The sequence below is a fragment of the Dipodomys merriami genome, unplaced genomic scaffold (assembly GCF_024711535.1).
Source record: "Dipodomys merriami isolate MVZ:Mamm:240054 unplaced genomic scaffold, mDipMer1.0.p SCAF_1047, whole genome shotgun sequence".
In the NCBI taxonomy this organism is placed as follows: domain Eukaryota; kingdom Metazoa; phylum Chordata; class Mammalia; order Rodentia; family Heteromyidae; genus Dipodomys; species Dipodomys merriami.
Window position 1 is genome coordinate 265,414 of NW_027202324.1, and position 18,477 is coordinate 283,890.

At 37.1% G+C, this 18,477-nt stretch overlaps 1 long non-coding RNA gene across 1 annotated transcript; it reads left to right on the forward strand.

The window, feature by feature from the left end:
* The first annotated feature begins 360 nt into the window (after positions 1–360).
* Positions 361–17,123, forward strand: LOC138811220 (uncharacterized). Its single transcript, XR_011367335.1, has 4 exons — positions 361–662; positions 13,513–13,563; positions 14,990–15,092; positions 16,772–17,123. It is a non-coding gene; the product is annotated as an uncharacterized lncRNA (long non-coding RNA).
* The last annotated feature ends 1,354 nt before the right edge of the window (positions 17,124–18,477 follow it).

An 18,477-nucleotide genomic window follows, 5' to 3' on the forward strand; every position in this document is an offset into this window, starting at 1 on the left:
GCCAACAAAGCCAGAATCCCTGTGGCTCCAGTGTACAAGGCCAGCCTTGAGCAAAAGCAGATCACAGACTGTGCCCATATCCTCAGTTCAAGGTCTGGGACTGGGAACACACAGCCATACACAACAATCTGTGCAGCCATCCGGCTAAAGCAGGTCACCCTCTTGTCTCCAACTGAATTGGACATTGTTCCCTGGGAAAAGGGCTAGGGGAGCTGCTATCTTCTTGACTCCTCACATACTGTTTGCATCACAGGATTCTGGCCACAACCTCATTCTTTCATTGTTCTTTATGACCAAAGAGATACAAGAATGGTGGCCACGCCCACATTCCATGCTGCCTGGTAGCACCAGGATTCCCTCTGTTAGTTTACACCACTACCAGCAGTTGAGGAAGGTAGAGATGGCTGAGTGGTGAGAAGAGACTCAAGGTGACTGGAATATAGAAGGAAATTGAGATGCCTGCCCACACCCCAGCCCCCTCCCTGCCTTCCCAAGGTTCGGAATTTCAAACATCAGGAAATGGCACCCTGCCAGGGCATGTAAAGCCCCAACCTGGTCCCTGAGCCTGGTTCTCTTCTCTGAGGCCATGTGTCTGCAATGCCACTGCCATTGCTGCTGGCCCCACCTGGAGCAGCCTCAAGCAACTTCTCCCAGGAGCACTTGTGAGTAGCTGCCGCAAACCCACCCTTACCCCGGGTCAGATACCCCTCTGGGGGCACCATGACCCCCTACCGGTGTCCTCTCCCTGTCTGTGAGGAGCCACCTTTCTGTCTTGGGCATTTCTGAAGCAGAGCCTGGCTCTGGCTGGACTGGATAGAGGTCCTCCTTTCTGTGACAGGTATGCTCCACCAGGCCTGGAACTCTGTAATTGGGATGGTAGACATTTAGCAACATACACAATCATTGATTTAGATGGATTATCCCTAACTTTTACTCCACAGCAGCCGAATCATTTTTTTCTTTTTTTTAATTGTGAAAATACTGTACAGAGGGTTTAAAATTACATGGGGAAGATAATGAGTACATTTCTAATCAAGCATTGTAGCCTCCTCCTTCGTTTCCCCTTCCCATCCCATCCTCCCCCCTCACCCTTACCCGATCCTCCACCTCCCCCTACCAAAGTGGTAAAGTTCATTTTTGACATACAAATTCGACGTCTCATTGTTGCAATGGGTCCACCTGTAATCCCTATTTAAACGATTTGTTTTTTTCCCTTCCCCTCCATAAATTATAACATCAAAAACAGTGTAAGCAGGGATTGTACCGTGAGGGAGCGACATAAAAAGCAACAAAGAAATAATCTTATAAATGTACTAGAAACAATCGTATAAAAGAAAAAAAATTGAATACACACCTTAGGGTTCATTTTCCTAACATGAACTTATTGGAAATTTTCTGCTTGACTCAGATATATACTAGTTATTGCAAATAAGGGAAACCATGGGACCTATGTTTATTTGGGCCTGGCTTACTTCACTTAATATAATTTTTTCCAAAGCTTTCCATTTCCTAACAAATAGAGCAATGTCATTCATTCTGATGGAGGCATAGAATTCCATTGTGTATATATACCCCATATTGTTGATCCATTCATCTACCGAGGGGCATCTCGGTTGGTTCCATATCTTAGCTATGGTAAAAAAAAAAAAAAAGGCTGCAATAAACATAGTTGTGCTGGTAGCTTTATTGAGGTCTTGTTTGTGAACATTTGGGTAAGTGCCCAAATTGGGATTGCTCGATCATAGGGCAGCTCTATGTGGAGTCTTTTGAGGAACCTCTATACTGCTTTCGAAGTGGTTGAACAAATTTACACTCACACCAACAATATAGTAAGGTTTCCTTCTGTCCACATCCCTTCCAGAATCTGTTGTTATCAGAGTTCTTGATTATAGCCATTCTAACTGGGGTGAGGTGGTATCTCGATTTTGTTTTGATTTGCATTTCTTTTATGGCTAGAGAGGTTGAGCATTTCTTCATGTGTCTATCGGCCATCCTCTTTTCCTCTACAGAGAAGTTTCTTTTTAAGTCTTTAGCCCACTTATTTATTGGGCAGTTGTTTCTTTGAAGATTTGTTGTTGTGGGACTTAATTTTTTGAGTTCCAGGTATAATTTAAATATGAGACCCTTGTCCGTTGTATGGTTAATGAAGATTTTCTCCCAATTCATGGGCTTTATAATGATCTTACTAGTTATGTCCTTTGCCATTCGGAAGCTCTGCAATTTCACGCAATCCCATTTGTCCAACCTTTCTTTGATTTCTTGTGTTTCTGGGTCTCTATTAAGAAAATTTCAGCCTGTGCCAAGGAGACCTAGGATTTCTCCTATTCCCCTGTAATGTTTTCAGAGTGTCTAATTGACTCTGATTTATTTGATTCATTTGGAGTTGATTCTGGTGCAGGGTGATATATAAGGATCTAGTTTTAGTTTTCTACAAGTAGTTAACCAATTTTGCCAGCACCATATACTGAAGAAGCTGTCTTTCTTCCATTCTATTTTGTTAGCTCCCTTATCAAATATTAAATGGCTATAGGTATGTAGGTTCATTTCTGGGTTTTTAATTCTATTCCATTAGTCCTGAGGTGTGTTCTTGTGCCTTACCAAGCTGTTTTGATTACTATGGCTTTATAGTAGAGTTTGAAATTTGGTATTGATATTCCTCCAGGACTGTTCTTTCTGTTGAGGATCATATTTGATATTTAGGATCTTTTATTTTGTCCACTATGAATTATTGGATTGCCTCTTCTATTTCCTTGAAGAATGAGGTTGGAATATGGATAGGTATCACATTTAATTTGTAGAGAGCCTTGGGAAGGATGGCCATTTTCACGATGTTTACCTTTCCAATCCAGGAGCATGGGAGTTTCTGCCACTTTCTAAGATCTCTTTTGATTTCCTTTTTCAGGTTTTTAAAATTTTCATCATAGAGATCCTTCACTTCTTTGGTTAAGTTAATTCCTAGGTATTTTATTTTTTGTGGGACTATTACGAATGGAGATGCTTTCCTAATTTTAGCCACAATTTTCTCATTGTTGGTATAGAGAAAAGCCATTGCTTTTTTGTGGGTTAATTTTATACCCTGCTACTTTGTCAAAGTTTTGAATCAGCTTGAGTAATTTGGGAGTGGCGTCTATGGGGTTCTTTAAATACAAGATCATGACATCTGCAAAAAGGGAGAGTTTTACTTCTTCTTTCCCTATTTGGAGCCCCTTTAGGTTTGCATCTTGTCTTATTCCTGTAGCTAGGCATTCTAATGCTAGATTGAAGAGAAATGGAGAGAGTGGACATTCTTGTCTCGTTTCTGAGTTAAGAGGAAATGGCTTTTTTTTTCACCACTAAGTATAGTACTGGCTGTAGATTTGTCATATATAGTCTTTATTGTATTGAAGAAAGTTCCATGGATTCCTAATTTTTCCAGATCCTTCATCTAAAGGGGCGTTGGATCTTGTCAAATGCTTTTTCTGCAACTATTAAGATAACCATGTGTTTCTTATCCTTGCTCCTGTTGATGTGATGAATTATATTAATTGATTTGTGAATATTGACCCAGCTGTCCATCCCTGAAATTAATCCTATTTAATCATGGTGTAGGATTTCTTGGATAAATTGTTGAAGTAAATTAGCCAAAATTTTGTTGAGAAGTTTTGCATCAATGTTCATCAAAGAAATGGGTCTATATTTATCTTTCTGTGATAAGTTCCTGCCTGGTTTTGGGATGAGAGTTATGATGCCTTTATAGAATAAGTTCAGTAGTGAACTTTCTCTTTCAATTTCATTGAAGATTTGGAGGAGTATTGGTGTGAGCTCTGTTTTGAAGGCCTTATAATATTCTGCTGTAAAGCCATCTGGTCCTGTACTTTTCTTAGGTGGGAGGTTTGTTATTTTCGAAGAACCAACTCTTTGTTTTGTTGATACTTTCTATAGTTTTTTTGGATTCTAATTCATTTAATTATGATTAAATTTTAATTATTTCTTTGCATCTACTGGATTTGGGTTTATCTTTGTGCTCTTTTTCAAGGAGGTTTAGATGTGTCACTACATTGTTGGTTTCAGATCTCTCCAATTTGTTGATGTAGGAACTCATAGCTATAAACTTGCCCCTGAGTACTGCCTTTGCTGTGTCCCAAAGGAGCTGGTAATTTGTGTGTTCATGAACATTTGAATTTCCTTTCTAATCTCTTCCATGACCCACTCTTGATTCAGCAGTATGTTCTTCAGCCTCCATGTGTTACAGGATTTTCTCTGGTGGCTTTTGGTGTTGAGATTAATTTTATTCCCTCGTGGCCTGAGAGAATGCAAGGTATAACTTCAATGTTTCTGAATTTGGACAAGTTTGTTTTGTGGACTAAAATGTGTTCTATTTTCAAAGATGTTCCATGTGCTGCTGAGAAAAATGTGTATTCTGATGCTGCTGGGTGAAATCTGTGAATTGTAGTTGATCTATGCAGTTTTTTAGATCTCCAGTTTCTCTGTTGAGTTTTTGCCGAGTTGATCTATCTAGTGGGGAGAGTGGTGTGTTAAATTCCCCAACAATTAATGTCTATGTATCTCTGTGAGATTTGAGGGAAAGTGCTGTTTCTTGGATAAATTTGGGTCTTCCGTTGTTTGGCGAATAGATATTTAGAATTGTAATATTCTCCTGAAGGAGAGATCCCTTAATTAGTATGTAATAACCTTCTTTATCTCTTCTCATGTATTTTAATTTGAAGTCTCTTATATCTGATATTAGGATTGCAATTCTCACCTTTTTATGGGGGCCGTTTGCTTGGTAGATTTGTTCTAGCATTTCACATTCAAAATGTGTTTATTTTTATGGGAAAGATGTGACTCCTGAAGGCAGCAGATAGAAGGATCTTGCTTTTTAATCCAACTAGATAGTCTAAGTATCTTAATTGGAGAGTTAAGTTGTTAATGTTGAGAGATAGGACTGAGGTATTTGGGAGTACCTGTCATTTTATCCATTTTCTTGGGGGCTGCGTCAACTGGGTTCATCTTATGGTTCTTGGATTCTCAGTTTGGGTGCGATTTCCTAGCATTTATTGTTATCTCGTTAGTTTTCTACGTGTACGACGTCTTTAACAATGTTTTGTAGAGCTTGTTTGGTGGAGATATATTGTATTAATTTTTCTTTTCTATGGAAGGTTTTTATTTGACCTCCAGTTATGAAGGAGAGTTTAGCTGAGTACAGAATTTTGGTTGATAATTGTTTGTCTTTAGGACATGGTATACATCATTCTAGGCTCTTCTTGCTATGATTGTTTCCACTGAGAAATCTGAGGTGATTCTACTTGGTTTCCCTTTAGAGGTGATTAACCTTTTCTCCTTGACAGCTTTAAGGATCTTTTCTTTGGTCTGAATTGATCATGCGTGGATTATAATTTGATGGTGGGATGTCCTATATTGGTCTGGTCTTTTTGGAGTTCTAAAATCTTCTTGTATCTGAATGGTCTATATTTTTGCATGTTTGCGAAGTTCTCTGCTAGGATCCTGTTAAACAAATTTCCTAGACCATTAACTTCTGTTTCTCGGTTCCCCCCTACACCCATTATCCTCAGATTAGGCCTTCTGATGGTGTCTTCCCAGTGTTGAATAGATCTATCATATTTCTTGGATTTGTCTTGGATGGTTGTATGTGCTTTCTCTATAATATCTAGGCTGTCTTCAATCTCCGAGATTCGATCTTCTGCATGACCTAACCTACTATCAAGACTTTATACTTTGTTTTAAATTTCTTTTTCTTCTAGTTGGTCAGCTTTGATGGCTTCAAATTCTTTGTTGGAGCATTATTTTAGATCTTGTGTGAACTTCTTTACTTCCTTAATTTGGTTGTCAGTGTTTATTCTCAAATTATTTAGTTGATTCTTTATTCCCATTCCTTCTGATGGGTTCCATTCAACATTTCCTTTGTTGTCTAGCTGGCATCTTTCAGTTCTCTGTTTATAGATTCCATGAATGCCTTTAGTGATCATCTGCATTCTCATCCCGCTTTCTCAATTCCTGTATTTCTCTCTGATTAGCTTGCTCACATTCACGCAGTCCCTGTAGTTCTCTTTGAGTGATCTCAGCCTGCTTACGACATTCCTTTATTTCTCTGAGTGTTCTGAATCTGCTCATGCAATTATGTATCAATATTTGAGTAGCTTCCTCACTCTCATGATATTCTTGTATTAAATTTTGTTTTGCCTCCTCTCTCTCCCTATCATGCTCATTCAGAGTCCTTTGCAGGTTTTCAATCTTTTCATTTACTATATTTACCAGTAGTGTTTGTAGAGCTTTTTGAGAACTCTCCTCTGGATTATTGATTATCTTTTCTTACCCCTGATTATCATGAGTGGGAGTTGAGATACCCGGACTTGCCATTTTTCTTGTGTTTTTCCAGGTTGCTCTGCCCATTTGGGATGAAAGTAACGCTGGTTTTGTGCTAGCACACTATTTTAAGGGAAGCATCAACCACAGTTTGCAGTTTCACTGTCAAAAATCTGCAGATACAATCTAGTTCAACAGATATACATATTCAACATCAAACAACTATGTATTAAGGGGCTACAAACCGCAAAGAAGAATTTGGCAAACAGAAATTATTAAGTTTAGGTAGAGATATGGGTAAAAATCGGCATATAGGGATGTGGAAAGGCAGTGGGAGAGTTAAATTAACTAAATCCTAATCTCAAAGCAGGAAATAGGTTGGATAGAATGATAGTAGAGAGAGAGAAAATAAGAAGAAAGAGAAAGAAAAGACAAGAAAAATAGAAAAACAAAAATTAAAAATTAAGAAGTGCAACATTTAAAAATTATGCAAAATGAAAACGTAATATTTAGAGAAGAATGTGGATAGAATAAGAGAAGGGGAGGGATATAAAGGAGACGTGAAAAACTTAAAAATAAACATGCTTAAAATATTATGTACCTATAAAGAGGTAATACTGCTATTAAGGAATTTAAGTCTAAGAGGTTTTAAATTGAGTAATAAATTTCTGGATGAAGTTTGTACACAATGACGTCTAATAATCAACTATTGTCATATCTCAGGATGAGCAGAACAACAATTAAGTCATCCAAAGAAGAATGAAAAAGAAGAAAAAGTGAAAAGAGTGAGAAGGAAAGAAAGAAAGGATCAAATGATCAGTACAGCTAAACAAAAAAAATTTTTAAAGAGAAAAAAAAGTACACACACATATCCTCTAAAATAAAAATTATGAGAGGAAGAAAAAATTAATAGAAAAAAATTAAAGTTAAAAAATAAAAAAAAACTTTTAGAAAAAAATTTATAAAATGTAAAAAAAAAAGAGTTATTTGATTTTTTTGGGGGGGTGGGGGAATTGGAAGATCCTGTATCTCCCTTCTGTCCTTAACCTGTCTCTTGTTGGAGTCTCTGGTCTGCTTGTGGTGTTTGATTTTCCTGTGGCTTGAATTGTTTCTTAAGTCAGTTTGAGCAGGCAAAAAAAAATCACAGCAGTTGATTCTTGACCACAGGTGAAGCTCTGGGTAGGGTCAAAACCATTAGACCTCATTGTCCTCAGAGGAGTTATGAGGAAACAAAGGATTTATACAGAGGGAACTCTGGAGCATGGCTAGGTACATAGGGAGCAGCCTTTAGATAAGGTTCTCCGCAATTCTGTGAGCAAATAACAGGAAGGTAGCCGAAAAGGGCTCAGGTGGGGCCTGTTAATTGTGTAACAGATGTGGGATTATGAAACAAAACATTGCCCTCTTTCATAATTACCCTATACCCATGAGGAAGAGGATCCTTCACTATGTTGAGTTTTGCAGCTGGTGAAACCAAGGCAGAGAGAAGCCAGGTGAACTAGTTATGACTTCAACTTCACAGGAAGCGCTGCCTGACTTCGCTACCTTGCTCCCTAGGACAATGGGTGCTATTCAATCCACTTCTTGTGGTAGGAAGTCCACTTCTTGTCAGTCGTGGGGCTGGAACTCTAGGCATAGGTGATGTTCCTGAGAGCCTCAGCCAAAGGCTAGTGCTCTACCACTTGAGCCCAGAGCACTACTTCTGATTTTATGGTGGCTCTTTGGAGTAAGAGTCTCACAGACGTTCCTGCCTGGGCTGTTTATGAACCATGATCCTCATATCCAAGCATCCTGTGTAGTTAGGATTAGAATTCTGAGCTACTGGCACCAGACTTAATTGTAATTTTGACTTTTTTTCTCTATCTCTCACAAGAACTGGTTGAATGGGTGCTGGAGGAGGGGGCCCAGCATCCCCATGTGGCTGGAACCCAAGGAGGCCCTCTCATTCTGGAGGTTGGCTCTGGGTCAGGAGCTGTCTCGCTCAGCTTGTTGAAACAGCTCCATGAGATAAGCACCTATGTTCCCTGGCTACACCGTGAGAGTTCTTCATTGTCCATCCAGCCTTACTAGACTTATTGTATTGTATTTTTTTCTACATCATTTTCTAGCACCTGGCCAAAATTATGATACTTAGTTACGTAATGAAAATGTATTGCCATCTTAAGAAAGTTATTTAGGGCTCTGGGAATGTGGCTTCATGGTACGGTGATTGCCTACCATCCATGAAACTCTGGGTTCAATTCCTTAGTAACACATAAAAAACCCCACTGGAAGTGGTGCTGTGCCTCAAGTGATAGAGAGCGAGCATTGAGCAAGAAGAAAAAAAAAAGCTCAGGAAAATTCCCTACCCCTCAGTTTAAGCCCCTCGACTGGCAAAAAGAAAATAACAAATAAAAAACCAAAAAAAACAGTAAATGCAAAATAAATAACCCATACTTGGAATATATAATTGGTCCTTCCATACTGACACCTGATTCATGTACTTTACTTATATGAGGCTACTGTGTTGAAAAAAGTTTTGTTCATTAAGTCACAGCAATTAATGCCAGGAATGTGCTTAGATGTCAGTTAAAGTTTAACTCTGGAAATTCAACGATTCCAGGATTTGTGTCATCATTGATAATCAGAAAGAGAAGAGTAGGCTATGTGTAATCTTGAAATCTTTTTGGTCAATTATGGCACCCAAAAGGCAGAGGTTAATTAATAGTTGTGACAGAAAATAAGGAATAACTCCAGACAGAAGGAATAAATGATAGTAATTAGGGTATACCAGAAACTGTTCTTGAGAATCATTTTTGGTTATTGTAGAACTAGTTGTCAACTAGGATTTTCCTCATTGCCTTTAGCATTCTAAATCTCTTAGGCTAGCTCTTAATCTCTGTTTGATAAATCTATCTCCTTCTATGCTATTCTTTCATACCTTCTCTCCTTTGCTTTCTAAAAATATTATTTCTATATTTCTCTATGAACATTTCCTGATACTAAATACACCTATTCAGATGTCACAGGATGCTAATGTAAGGGTCCCATAGCTCATCAGTCATTAATGTTACAAAATGGAAAAGGAGGATATATTTATTGCTACTTCAATTTTTCTGAAGTGCTGCAATGTCATCATTTGGTTAAAATTTCCATTCTTTGTCTACACAGTGTCATTCAGTGCACATAAATGCAAATATGAGCCAGGTGCTGGTGGTTTACTCCTTTAATCCTAGCTACTCAGGAGGTTGAGACCAGAGGATTGTGGTTCAAATCCAGCCTTGTCAGGACAGTCCATGAGACCCTAACCTTCAATTAACCACCAGAAACCAGGAAGTGGTGCTGTAGCTAAGCACCCAGTATCAGAGTTCAAGCCCCACAACCAACAAAAAATGTGAAATATGACTTTAAGTTTCCCCAAAAGGAATGACAAGATCAATAATCTTCCCAAGCAAAAGAGAATAATTCCAAAATGATTCAGTGCACCTACTTTTGCTGAGTTATGTTATGGATTCTTTGCTGGACATATTCTCCAAAAACAAATTGTTAAACCAGGGATACAGGTGGACCCATTGAAATAATGAGATGTACAAGTCGTTATGTTGAAAAATGAACTTTACAACTTTGGTGGGGAGGGAGGATCAATTGTGGGGAGGGGGTATATGGGAAGAGATGGGAAGGGGAAACAAAGAGGAGGCAACAATGATTGATAAGAAATGCACTGGTTATCCTGCCCATGTAATTGTAACCCCTCTATACGGTATGCTCACATTAATAAAGAAAGAAAAAATTGTCAAATATTAGCTTTACAAAAAACTTCATCTAAAATTTCTTTTTGAAAAGAGAAGTCTATACAATTGATGTCACTTGGCTTTCTTACTATCTTAGTTTAAAGCCAAACCAGGTAGGAGAGTCTGTCAAACACTTATCTGTAATTACACAGCAAAAAATACAGAAGTGGAGTTTTGGTTCAAGCAGTAGAGTACTAGTTTTGTGGGTAGGTGAGCAGGAAAGAAAACTGTTCAGGGACAGGGTCCAGCCTCTGGGTTCAAGCCCCAGAACCAACACAAGCTAAAAAAAAAAAAAAAAACAAAAAAAAAAACAAAAAACAAAAACAACAACAACAACAAAAAAAAAAACAGATATTTCACTGGGACCCTTCTTAAAGGAGTACTGATCTGAAAAGTGGCTCCTTTTGCTGATCATACGCACTAGATGCTTTTTTGAATCCTTATTGTTCTAGAGATCTCAGGACCAAACTAAAGGAATTGATAACTGACTCCTGCAACAAAAGAATCATCTCAGGGGCCGGGAGCTGTGGCTCACACCTGTAATCCTAGCTACTCAGGAGGCTGAGATCTGAGGATCGCAGTTAAAAGCCAGCCAGGGCAGGAGAGACCATGAGACTCCTATCTCCAAGAAACCACCACAAAACCGGAAGTGGCGCTGTAGCTCAAGTGGTTGAGCGATCGCCTTGAGCTGAAGAGCTGAGGGACAGTGCCCAGGCCCAGAGTTCAAGCCCCATGGCCGACAAAAATAAAAAAAAAAGAATCATCTCAGGGGTGAAATATCCATCCCTAAAACACTTTTAAACTAACATGTCTTTGTTTCTTTGCAGTAGAATTTTTTTTTTGGGGGGGGGTGCCAGTCGTGGGCCTGAACTCAGGTCGTGGGCGCTTTACCTCAGCTCTTCAACTCAAGGCTAGCGATCTACCAATTGAGCCACAGCACCACTTCTGGCTTATTTTTGCTTATGCGGTGCTGAGGAATCTAACCTAGGGCCTCAGGCAAGTAAGGCAAGTGCTCTAGCACTGAGCCACCTTCCCAGCCCCTGCAGTAGATCATATTTAAAACAACGTTATCTCCTTTTGTTCTATGCTGGTCATCAAATGGCACATTATATCTTTCTGTAATTCTCTCAAATAGAAGTTTACAGAAAAATTATATATGAGTAAAAACACACTAGACAATGTCAGGGACAGAGTTTCCTTCAAGCCTTTGGATTCTCTTCTTTTACAGTAAAAAGGAAAGCACAAGTTAATTTTAACTTTATCAATCTTTTATGTTCCATTCCTCTCCTGGGATCAGTTTCCACATCCAGTAACAATTACTTTCAGAAACAATCTATGGTGCTGCTTGAGGTATAATGAATGTTTTCTGGCTTCACCGAAATAACACAAGGACACCTTTGGACCTGTGTTAACACGTGTTTCAGAGACAACTAGTAAAGAGAAAATATGAAATTTATATTTCTTATAAATACATTATCCATGAGTATATTGAGTTCAAAATTTGTAAATTCTCTGTAAATTAAGGCGAATTTTAAAGGGGAGAAAGTTCTCAGATCATTTTTTTTGTGTGTGAGTGTATGTGCTGCACATTATTTCCCGAGTGTACATGAATTTGTTAACTCATGTTAACTATAGCAATAATAAGAGAAAGAGAAATTCTATGTTTAAGTATAAGGGTTCAATACACTACAGAAGACTCTACAAATAAGACCACGTTGAAACAATAAAGCCATGTCCAGTATGTAGATTTATGAAAGTGATATAGAAAAAGCATTACGCCTACGTGGAACACAAAGTATATTCTAAATAACGCTTGCTAATGACACAACTTTGTAGAAAGTAGAATGGAAGAATAATTCTGTTTCAAATGCAAGTCAGATATAAAAGCATGAACTTAATTGGAAAAAAAAGTCCATCTTGAGAGAGCAGGGATTATACTAGCCATGAACTGGTGGATAAGATCACATTTTTTTTCTTTCCTTTACTTATGTATTTTTGTTGATGGTGGTCTTGGCACTTGAACTCTGGGCCTGGGCACTGTCCCTCTGCTATTCAGCTCAAGGCTAATGCTCTACCACTTGAGCCACAGTGCCGCTTCCAGTTTTCTTGCAGTAAATTGGAGAAAAGAGTCTCCGGGACATTCCTACCGGGGCTGGCTTTGAACCCCAATCCTCAGATCTCAACACCACCCAGCTTAGGATCACATTTCTAACAGTGTACACTCAGCATATGTAATTTGTATATTCATCTATCTGTATATGAAATCTTGAGTTAAAAATCTGGACTACAGCTTAGACTTTAAACTCAAAAAATGTTTGTAGTTTAAAAGTTGATTCTACTGGATAAATGAAACCTAAGAATATAAAGGACTCTGGGAAGTTCAGTTTGCATCCAGCCTGGGCAGAATAGTGTTTGAGATACTATCTATAATTAACCAGCCAATAGCTGGATTGGAAGAATGGCTCAGGTGATGGAATAACAATCATGAGCAAGAATTATGAATAAGAGCTTGAGGCTTTTGCAAACATACATATAAACATACACATACACACAGAGGCACTTATATGTGCCACTGAAGCAACACTCAGAATATGTAGAAAAGTTAGAAAACAATAGAAAATATGTCCTGAGTAAGACTGGAATCAAGTAATAATTTTTAAAATGAGAAAATCCTCAAATGAACTTGCTTCAAAAAAGTTTGAGAATATTACATATGTAAAGACCAGAGATAGTAAGAGAGTCAAGTAATCAATATTAAAGGGATTGGATCTATGGAGGAATGAATAAGAGACCCGGCAGATGCATTGAAAATGTTCATACCCTGTGTCAAATGTTAGAACATCTTTGAAAATAGTACATGAACAGTCTGAGAAGTCCAGTGGATAATATCACTGGAGAAGTTCAGAATTTCTAATCTGTATCTAGATTAAATAAACCAAGCAGGGGCTGGGCATGTGGCTCAGTGGTAGAGAGCTTGGCTTGCATTCATGAAGCCCTGGGTTCGATTCCTCAGCACCACATAAGCAAAAAGAAAATAGCTGGAAGTGGCTCTGTGGCTTAAGTAGTAGAGTGTTAGATTTGAGCTGAAGACCTGAGGGACAGCACCCAGGCCCAGAGTTCAGACCCCATTACCAGACCCAAAAATAAACAAACAAACAAATAAGTAAATAAACCAAGAAACTATGGTGGGGCAATGTGATACAAGCCTTGAATTCGAGCACTCAGACTGACAGGAGATTAGAGACTGCAATTACTACTGATACCTTCCCTGAAGCAGGTAGTATAATTTTGTCTTAATAAAACAAACCAAACAAGATAGGAATATACTGTTGGAAGTTTGGGCTAATTTCTTCATTATTGTTTGAAAAGCCAAGTTTTCTATTGAAATGCAACTGGTATATAATCCTCAGTTGTGTTTTAAATGTTCTCTTCATTACAGAACATTCCTAGATGCAAAATGGTTCATGATTCCCATCCAAAATTTGAAAAAGTAAGTAATCATCATTCTGTTAGATTCCAAGGAAAGGATGAAGGATTACAAAAGCTTAAGCCTGGAGGAATAGCAAAGTTCATCTAATGTAGGTCTTTATAGATCTTGCTAAATTAGAGTTTAGACTTCAAAAAATACTTTGATTTCGTTTGTAATTTCATATTCTATATGATACAACAAATTATTTTTAGGTAGAGGGTTTAATTGACAAATTTATAAATGTTTCTTGCATTCTATTTGCCTAGCATATTGTTTCAAGAGAGTTATAATTAGAACTCAGTTAAAAGATAATTCTAACTGCTCATGTAGAAAATGATAATATGAATAATGTAGACCAAGTTGCCAACAAATTGATGACATCATTTATAAATTTAGAAAAAGTGTAGAGAGCTGCGAGAGCTGACCAAAGATGGCGGGGCCACATGGCACGGCCATGACCAAGGTGGCACTGGCTTCCGCCTTCCGCGTTCCCGTTGGCGAGTGCTCTCTGTGAAAAACAACTCCTTATATGGCTATAGCTTGGCTACTGGCCTGCTTCTGTGTTTGTGACCCTATTGGTATTTGCCACTTGGCACTTCGGGGTTGGCCATCCAGGAGGCTTATAACCGGAGTGCGTGTGCGGGGCGAGGGAGAAGCAGGAGAAGCTAGCAAACAAGGTTCCTGAATAAACTGCTTTGAGAAGAATCCCGGGTCGTGTCTTCCTTGCTGGTCGAGGTAGATGCGACAAAAAAGCAATTTTTTGAGGCTTTAATATAACATGGTATGAAGAGAATTATTGTGTGACATCTTCTTTCTTCTACCTGTATGTAACACAGGAAGCAATTTCCTTAATTAGGTGCCTCTGTATACAGTGAGAAAAATGCTAGGTTTGGGGTTTGTTTTTATTTTGTTTTTGTTTTATTGCTTTGTCATAGGGCTTGAAATCTGGACCTGGACACTGTCTCTGAGCCTGTTAAGCTCAAGGCTTTTGCCCTAACACTTCAACCTCAGTACCACTTGTGTCTGGCTTTTGCTGAGAAGTTTATTGGAGATAAGAATCTAGGGAACCTTCCTGCCTCATGGGCTTTGAACTGTAATCTTCTGATCTTAGCATCCTGAATATCTATGATAGTTAAAAAAGTATAAATATAAATAATATTTGCAAGAATACCAGGGTAGGAAAAATGATGCAACCAGTTTATTGTGGTGTTATTTCCAGAACACGGAGGGCATCACATTAGCAGAGGTGTAGTATTTTTCCCAATAGAGATAAGCTATTTGTGATGTGAATTAAGGGAATTTTGAGGTGCACACTACAAGTTGAAAACTGTTGATCTAGGATGACTTTATGGCATAAATTATGGGATTGATGGCCATAGAAATAATAGCTTAATCTGATAAACAATTGCTTGCTCTTGAAGAATTAATTATAACCGATGCTTTACAGTTTTATCCTATACCAGAATGTGGCTATTTTTCTGTTCACTTCTCAATCTGTAACACCCCATTGGAAAATGCATCTACTGCAGAATTACATAACATGGAAACAGGTACTATTTTGAATCTCTCAGGTATGGAATGTTCAGAATTTGAAAGTGAGTAGTTATTAGTCATAGGAATTTTGAAGAACATACATATTCTGTCCTCTAACCAACTTATTTACTTTTAAAAGTTATGGGTTTCCATAGAATTAAACGGTTTTCGGTTAGTATGAGAAAGTACTAGTTAATTCTTTTTTGAAAATATTGGCAATTATATTGTGAAAAAATTGTCTAATTGGATAACATTCAAGTTGATGGCCCTCCCATAAAGAAGGGGTAATTCATTCAAATTAGATGCCAAATAGTACTGATTTTTTAAAAGTTAGTACATAAAGAACAATATTTACTATACCAATACAGTGAAATTTTATTTCAGGCAGCTTATTTTTTAATTTAATTTTAATTTGAAAGTGATGTGCACTGGGTTAGCAATTGTAAGGCAGTGAATACATAACTTTTCAAACTTATTATCACTTCTTTCATTTTTCTCACAGTTTTCCTTCACCCCAAAACCCCTCACAAGTTCTATTGTACATTTCCAACATATTGTCTTCTGAGTATTGCTATTGCATTGGTTTGCCTTTTGTCCTTTGTCTCGCCATTTTGTTGTTCCTCTTCCCTTCCCTAATTAAGGTAAATGTATACACAATACACAAGGTACCAATATCAAACACAGTAGGAGATAAACAATAGGGGGAAAACCCAAGGAAAATAGAAATCACATAGTACATTAAAAACAACAACTGCGAATAAATATCTCTTTCCATATCTTAGAGTTCATTTTGCTCAGCATCATGTTCATATATATGCATAACAAAGTCAGTGGAAAATAATAGTTTCATGGATACTATATCATGAAAACAACATGTTAACTGTTTTTGATGGTAAAGGTGGAATTAGGATTGGTAAATTCGCGATTCTGATAAAGGAATTTCAAAAGAGTTTTAAAATTATGACAGGTAAATTTTAATTGTTCAAAATTTTAACTTAGCCTATTAAGAAAATTTAAAATTGCCTGAGAAAATAGGCTTTCATGCAAAGAAATTCATGGAGACTTAGCTGAGAAGTAGCAATGTGGGTAAGATGGCTCATTTTCACAATAAACAAACAAACCTCACAAACCTTGCTGTAAATCCTGTAGGTTCCCATAATAATTTTCCTTACCCAGGAAATATACTCTTACTGTGTGAAACAAGGTTGTAATGGAATTTAAATTCAAAGTTTTTTTTTAAAATAAGACATCAAAATTTGTGAATTGACCTTTAATTGCTAAACAGTAATTCTCTTAAAAAGATAATTTGAGTCAAAATATATAGGGAGAAAGTGCCCTTCACAATGAAAGAACGTATAGAGTTTACACTTTTCTTTTTTAATACTTTCCATAATGTCTTTGCACGTGAAGCACTGAAACACAGAACAAAATCTGATTGGATAATTCAAACCAATGATTTCTCATTTCATAGTAGCTTAAAAAACTATAATATCCTTATTAACATGAGATAGTGAAGACTTCTTTTATTACATAAGCCAAAAAGTTTGGGGATCAGAAAATAATTGAGCAAATTAAAAGGTAAGAAAACATGTGATTAGAAACCCTAGCTAGGCATTTTGGTTTCAGCTGTGGAGGGGACCAAAACTTTTTGATATAGATTGTCTTAATGTTTTTGCTACCTAAAATGATTTTACAGAGCCTATTTGGATCAGTGTAATGAAGAACAAATTGAATGAAGACATGACAATAAATTCCACCTCCAAGTAAAAGAGCTTTCAAAGAGAAACCATGAAGATGTAGCAGTGGGGGACTTCTTATAGTCATTCAGCTTCACTAGACTTGAAGCCAAGAAGTTGTGATTAATTGGAAATCAAGCAAGAGATAAGAGGAGGACATAGAAGTAGGAAATAGAAGTATTGTCCTTTGAAACAGACAATGTCATCCAAGGAATAGGTGATTTAACTCTATTCTTCTCCATACATCATGTTGAGCAAATACAAGACCAAGAGGAAAATAATCTATTTAAATAATTTTGCAAAGAATAACTTCACTGTTCCTGATATGGTATCTAAGGAGATTCTTAAGAGAGAAGATAAAAATCTTAAGAGAGAAGATAATAGTGGAGTATTCTTAGGTTTCCTCCAAATATCTTGTTAGCAAAATATATCGTTGAGGTTAGAAGTGATTGAACCAAAAAGTGGTGGAGTACTTATTTTTGTGGGCAATTTAGACACAAGAAAATTTCAAGGTAAAAGAAAAAAGAAAAAAAAATTATAGCCAAATACTTATGATTATAGGTCCTTGGACTGGATTTTTGGAGACAAAGTTTTGCATTAGTGTTGCTCCTCATTAACATAGTTGTTGGGTTTTTGTGGCAACCAAATGAAAATGGAAAGTTTAATGGACTCGCTTGAACAAGTAAACAGCATGATAGAAAATAATGGCAAAAAATATTTAATGAATTATTTTGAACAATTACTTTGTGAGAACAAAGAAGGAAAGAAAATTCAAAATCACATGACGTTATTAAAAGTATGAAAATGGAGTAGTGAAGAGATTGAGAGAAAACATAGAGTACTATTTTCTCTCCAGTGGAGTAATAGGTTCTTGATCTTGCTTCTTCCATTCTTTCTTCACAAGCTATCAAGTGTGCCTCAGGACTGGAGTATCCAGTTCAGACAAAGAGCACTCGCAGAAGAAAATATTTGCAGTATATATAGGTGATTTATAACCTTAGACAATCTTGTTAAATCTGTTCAAAATTCTCCCCTACCCCAAACTTCCCTCTTTGAACAGCTTTCTTTGCTTTTCCAAAGACCGCCCTTCTTTAACTGCTTAAAATTTTGAGAGGGCATATTCATACTCTCTAGAGATTGCTGTTTGGTTGTGATTTTTGTGTGTTTTTATTGTTGTTTTTAAGTGAATTTCAAAAGGTTGTGCAAGTGTGTTACAATTAAATATGTCCATCTAATTGTCTAATGTTCCTGGATCAGAGTCACTCCTTCTATCATTCTCAACCAACCCTTTCTCCAAGATTTAGTTCAGATTTACCACTTCCTTTATTACATATGTACATTGCATATTCTAGCTGTACTTGCCCCTTGTTCCATTTTTCATTCATTCTATTTCTTGACTATTGTTCCTCTCTGGTTTCAATTTCCTGATAGTCATTCTGTTAAACTGCCTGTTAATACTTTGAAAGGTTTATATACATTCCATGGAGTTTCACTCTCACATAGACTTGAACTGTTGTCAGCTTATATTTCCATAATTCATTCATCTGCAATAACAATTTGCAAGACTGGAGATGTTAAGCATTTAGACATGATTTTATTCTCATTCATTTGGAAGATTAATCTTTAATCAATAAGAAAGTTTAAAAATGGCTTAGAATTTATTCCT